Raw genomic sequence first — 6,975 nt, 5'->3', positions numbered from 1 at the left:
AATAAAAGATCAAGGAAAGGGATAGAAGCAGTGCAGATAACATGAGTTCTTTTAATACATTTGGCCACATACAAACTTAAACAACAATCAATCGATTTAAATATTTTACCTAAAGAGCACACAGACGTACGTGTACCTAAGACCTTTTTCAGATGTGAGTAACAACAAATTCAGTACAACTTCCCTAGATTATGTCAACAAAATCCCTTCGTGACACCTCCAGTAACTTTATTAACAAAGATGCACAATGACATGAGCAATAACCTTAACATTAACAGTGCTATAAGCTTGACAACACTCGCATAGTACACGAACTTGTGTTCATACACTTCAACATATTACAAAGTGAACAATTGAAAAACATTTCTTTCTAGAAAATTAGAACACATTATTCTTTTTCAAGAGCATGAACTGGCTCTTAAGTCGGTTAAATTGTATAGTCCACGTGGCACTACTGTGTCGGGCAGGGCAATCTTCTGTTGCAGGATGAGTGTAGCGGAAAACGTCGGCGTATAGTCGAGGTTTTTATGTAATACGTCACCAAACAGAAGGTGAGGGTACGAGGTTGCCGTTGCTGATCGAGATTACTTCTTTTAGAGCGTAAACGCAAGTGTGTTCAGCACATATATGCATGAAGTGAAATAACTTGAAACTCTTCAGGCAGTGGGATCTGTGGAATGTTAAATTAGTCAGTGAGCAACAATTCGTACTTAAAGCATGGCTGATATTCTCACCAGAGAGAAACATGTGGTACGCAGTGAACACGAGACGGACTGGTGGGCACTAAGAGAGGTATAAGCTTTCGGTTTTTTTTTTTTCTCACTCTAACCTAAAAACAAGCGAGAATGTAACAGTTAAGCAAGAAAAGGTCGGAAAGTATCTAAAATCGCACAACTTGAGGAAGCTAGCCCGTGTATAAGGCTATTCGGGCATGTGTTGAAGCGATCAGATGCTAGCCACATCTCGCGTGGTTTTCACGAGGCTTCAAATTTAAGCAGTCAAGTGGAGCTATAACGGTTTTCATTAAACAATATCGTGCTCGCTGAAACAATTTCCTGCGTCTTCAAGTGCTTGTTTTGCGTATTGATTTAGGCATTTGTGCATTCATCCCACCTAACCATTCGAGCAAATGCTGTTAACTACGCTGTTGCACTTCATAAATTCCACTCTTACTGTAAACCACCTAGGCAGTATACGCAGTAAACCGCACGAAAGAATCAATTCGAAAGAAGCATGAAATTTCGTTACGGTACACAGTGTCACTGCATGCCGTCCGTACTACACTGAAACATCAGTAGGCTGTCTGACATATCGCGTAATACACAGACTATGGTTCGGTACCACCACATTATCAGTATTTTTTACACGAGCATGGCTGTAGCGCAGTACGCTTACGGCGAAAGGGTAAATCGACAAAGAGCGAAAATAAGTGCGAAGTTGACGAATTTTAATCGAGAACAGAGGTACAGCCGCGCATTTTAAGCGTGCTCATCTTAAAGTATAAGAAAACGCACATGTCACCAGCGCGCCTACACGCATGCGAACGGGCAAAACTATAGCGCTTAATTACCAACCTGTACTGTTCATAGATTGTACCCAACGACCCGAGCCACCGACCCGAACCAATATCACAGGTAACTAGACTCATCAACACAAATTCTCGCTTGATAAGTCAGTCATGTACTGGTAGAAAGCTACTGAACCTGATTTAGGTATGCAGTTACAGAGCGAACTTTACAAATGAGCAGAGAAAATACACGTTTTGATAAGCAATGAATAAACGAAGGCTACATGAATCGTTACTGTGTTTTAGATGAAAAAGGAGCCACTCACCCAAATCCATGATTCTGCCGTGAGCGATTAACAGTTGCTGCATCAGTCAAAAATTAATCGTGCTAGCTGCGAAGCCGTCCGACGAGCAATGATGTACCACTGACAGCCGCATAAAGGATCGTTGCAGCTTCCTCGATGCACATCTCAAAAGTCTCTTCCATTTAGCGGCATTGGCGATTTTATAGTACGTACACAGGCCCAAAAACTTCTATATCACCCCAAACAATGCACACAAGAAACGCCACTAGCAAACGGTTTGGTTTATGAGAACTTTGAAGCCCTCGAACTGATTGCGCTAATGGCGCAGCCGCCACAACGTCGTAACGTTCCGGCTTTCCGGTTGTCCTGACCACTGCGTGGGACTCATGCAACCGTTCGACAAATGATGCCGCTTTTCAAAAAAGTAGGTCACGAAAGTAGCAAAGGTTACTTGGCAATAATGTGATGGTAACCCTTGAAACGCTGCAACATTGGCAGTTGTAACCTTTAGTCTGTGCAAAAATATATAAAACATGACAAAAACATGAAAACTGGCAACTTGTAACTTTTACTGCATAGGCTACAGACATCTAAAAGTTACATTATAGGTCACTGTGTTTAGAGTGTATATATAATGCATGGTATAGTCATGATTCTCTTTGCCACGTGTCCGTTATGCCTGAAACATCGACGCATCATGCCCATCCAGTTCGTCATTCCGTTTTTCTGATCTTTTAGCCCACAAAGAGTGTGTTTAGAAAACGCGTTCACATTAACGCCGTATTGCTCTTCGCGTACTCAGTAGCAATTTCTTTGTGGTTACAACTGCCTTTTTAAAGCCTTAGATGAGCGGAATTATAAGAAGATAAGAACTCTTCAAGGCATTCCAGCGAAAGCAGGAGCACCTATCCAAAGTTATATTCTAGCCAACATGGCGCGTCCATTTTTTTTATTGATTTATAGGAAGGGAAAGGGTCGGTAACTGTCTCACTTGTTTTCTGTGGACACCTCAACCGCACCGCAGAATTGTTTTTCGTGTATCATCTGCTTTTCGAGACGGGGAAAACGCTCGCAAGAAAGCAAGACACAAATCTTTTGTTAGAGTAATAAGCTACTATAACAGTTTCCATTCATTTAAAAGAAGCACTGAATCCAGTAGTTCTTTATGTGCCGGTTTATCCAGCGGATGCTTCTGAAATTTCTGCTTGACCAATTGTCCTTCCTCCGGGCGCACTCCGTGTGCTGTGGAAGAATCTGCTCCTGGTCCGGCAGTACTGGGGGCCGTCGTTTCTCCCTGAATAGGCTCTTTTCCCAGTGGGGACGGTGCGTCTGCATGCAGGACAATACAAAATCAACAATCCCGAACACATGTGTTTTCAACAAGCTTAATACCAATGCTGACTCTTCTAAAGCAATGATCAGGACATCAGTCATGCGACAATCATGGCCCCACTACTCCGGACATCAGCAGATGACATTAGGCTCCAAACAATGGTAATGTCGCGTGGATCACGTTAGTAGCTTAACGCAAAACTCCAACTTGCGGTTTCTAGAATTACCATAACCGTAAGTTTTCTAAGATTATGATTATAATATTATCGTTAGTATTGTTATCACTTAATTTTCTTGCGTTGAAGTTTTATCTTTATCATACTAGTAATGTTGTTACATTGTGGCATTTTTATTGCCGCTCACTTGATTTGTCTCATCTTTCATGTCACGAAAATGCGGAACAAAAGAAAGAGAAAATAACAAGGTGAGAGCATGCACTGAAGTTGGCGCAACGGTTACTTAGCAAATGCTTTCCGGTTGTTCTGACCACTGCGTGGAACTCAGGCAACCGTGCGGCAAATGACGCCGCTTTTCAAAAAAGTAGGTCACGAAAGTAGCAAAGGTTACTTAGAAATAATGTGATGGTAACCCTTGAAACGCTTCAACATTGGCTACCACCGAAGCTTGGCCTTGTGGTAGAACATCCGCCTCGCATTCGGGAGGTACGGGGTTCGATCCCCAGTGCCGCCGGGTACCCACCGGTTTCCAATGGGTACAAGATTTCCCCCCGGCCTGGTGCTCGGCTCTTCTGGGATGAAATGCTTGGGAAAAGGGGCCATGAACCAAAATCTTGGTTCAAGAAAAAAGGGCCACATAATGGGCTGCTGCCGCGCAAGGCGGACTTATTGTTGTCCGATGGCGGAACGAATCACTGCCACATCGGCGCAACTAACAAGGTGAGAGCATGCACCGAAGTTGGCACAACGGTTACTTTTACGATGCAAACTCACGGGAGAAGTGCAAACGCTTTTCGAAAAATAACAGTTCATGTGCAGGGTCCACATTTTCCAGCGTCCTTTTCGGGCAATTCAAGTATTGGGCCATAACGTTCACAGCCACTGCGTGCCATAACAACGTTCATTGGTAACAACCACCTTTGTCGCTTACTGCCCTTACTACTTTTTCATCGTCTACTTAGTTTTCATCACTATAGCTACCACTCCCGGAGCCGGCAACATGTGTGTCGCCTCCTAGCAGCAAACTACTACGTTAAGCTTACTGGTATTGAACCTGCGGTGTTCCATATTGGAATAGAACCCCGTGTTAAGGAGGTGTCAGCCTCGACTAAACGACACAGAGGTGCCATAAACCATAAAAGAACCCGGAAATATATAAATATATCACTGCGATAGGAGTGCGATAAGAAACGCTAACTGAAAGAAAGGAACACATCATGAAACAACCACGCAATATACTTTATCAAATGGCCCCTTTCAAAATACATAATTTCAGACACGTTTTATATTTCTGTAATACCGTTTACGTGTTCTAAAGTCCACCTTAAAGTCGATGGCTTCTGGCATTTTCATTTATTTTTTTAGCATAGGGATGTCAACCATCGAAGTGCACCGAATCACCATGCTCTCACCTTACATGATATCTGACAGTATACCCTTTAGTCTTACCGAGAAATATATTTGTCAGTGGGAAGATAAAGAGAGATCCCGCATTCAGTAATACCTTCAAGGAGGAACAAATAGAAGCAATACACTTGAAGTATGGCCGCATTTTAACTAAATTTTAAATGGCTGAGCAATGTACTATTTTGTGTTCTGCATGCGAGAAAGTATCACCCACACAACGAGTATGACTATCATGTTTAGTTTCTTCGTTTTAGACCCTGCAACACCTACTGATGTCCCTTTAAGAATTAGTGGCAGATAAGTGAAGTACATCCCAATTATAAAGCACATGCGTCGCGGCGTATTCTCTGGATTAGCGCTGTCTGAGGTCACAAGACCACGTGACATGGCCGAGCTGGCATGAGCCAACAACTGAGGAGTGTGAACAGGAAATCGTACCTACCAGCACACTTCGAACTTGTGTAAGACCCGATACTCCCAAGCTGAGCAAGTAATTCTTAATGACTGGATAAAGCACGACATCATGTCTAAGTAATGTTATCTTTCAGTAGCACACGACAACATGTTAACGAGCTCAAATAATATAGCCACATATTTAACCATGAGAATAAACGAGTAGCCAAACACATGTATGAATATTCGCAATTGGTGATGCAGACGGGTGGCATTAACGTAGTCGAACCGTAGACGACGAACTGGAAGCCCAACTCCAAATTTTTTCGATACCGGCCAGCCAACCAATCACAGCCCGGCCATATCACTGGCCAACAATCAGCTGCCAGATGCGCGCTTGTAACTTTTTGCTCACAATGCCGACGCCAATAATTCCAACGGCAGAATTTCTCGACAATGGAGCCTTTAACGCCGCCAAGTTATTAAGACTATTTCAAGCTGTTCTTGCGGTGCTGCGGTGATGCGGTGATGCTGTGCTGTCGGCCCTGACTTGATAAAATTTACAATAAACTGCTTCAAAACTTGTTTCACGAGAACAAACAATTTATGGCTAAGCTTAATTCTCATTGAAATTCATGAAATTGTTAACATTTCTACAGCCTGGACTCCGGGACAGGATGAGAGATGAATTACCCCACACCTCCAACCAAATGTTACGGGGTGGCAAGCCGATGCACACACGGAACAGTGAAGAGATGATTTAATGAATCGCGGCGGGCCTAGCGCTAGCACTCCTGCCCGCGTCACTGTCCACTTTTTTCTGGTCCGTTACAAAATGGTTTAGTGCTATGCGGCCCTCGCGAATCATTGTCGATAAGCTCAGCGTAAAGCTTAATATGCCTGCCGATTAGCGCCCCACCATCAGTGAATCAGTTCGATGCACGTGTAAAGTCAATAATGACATACGAGAAGATATAAACGATTATGGCGTATTGCCGACATTACCTGCTGAATATAGCGCAGTCGCGAAAGGTTTATGTGAACGTAAAAATACAGAAACTAACGCCAGATATTCTGCCATGTGGCTAGAGAAATGTTTTACCCTAGTGCTTGCAACAGCAATTTGTTAGTAAACGAGGTAGCATCTGCTGCGCTGAACCTTAAATTTATATCATTAAATATTATGCGAAAGCCTAAATAACGCCAACTTTTCAATGTAAGCTCAGTGCAAAAACAGCAACTTTATCCTAGTTGAAAACAATTTTTTAAAGAATTGTTTTATACCTCTTTTGGAAAAACAATAATTATCTGCCTCCTTGAATCAATTGTTCTGTGAGTTTTAAATGCTTATAAAATGTTTAAAAATGATATGACTTATATAGATACATTCGGGCAGCAAAGATAAATTTTCAGATTCATATTTGAAAAATAAGCTCATGTTTATCCAATAATACGTTGCAAATACCTAAAACAAAATTGTGAACATTGCTGTAGTTCCCGTACGATAGAACTAATGCTTGCTATCGTGTGGCACAAATACGTTCTCCGTGCATTCAAGCAAACGACACCGTTTTTTCCGAAGAAAACAAAAATGTTTCGGCACTCAATTTCAGGCGCTAGATCTGCCCCGATATTGTTTGTCGCAAGGCATTCTGCTGCATTCGACCTCGAGCAAAATAAAAATGGCGCAGGCAGTGTCCGTGAGATCTTCTACAGAGTTCTCAACACATCTGAGCGAAAAACCTTTCTGTAAAATTCGCACTTCGCAGCCACACTTATCCGACAAAAATATAAGCACACAGTACCTATTTCTCGTACTAAAGTGGGTTACAACGAGAGTGCCAAGCGGACGCAA

The sequence above is a fragment of the Amblyomma maculatum genome, chromosome 3 (genome assembly GCF_055883805.1).
Source record: "Amblyomma maculatum isolate TAMU_Amacu chromosome 3, ASM5588380v1, whole genome shotgun sequence".
In the NCBI taxonomy this organism is placed as follows: Eukaryota; Metazoa; Arthropoda; class Arachnida; order Ixodida; family Ixodidae; genus Amblyomma; species Amblyomma maculatum.
Note: the sequence above shows the minus strand (reverse complement) of the source record.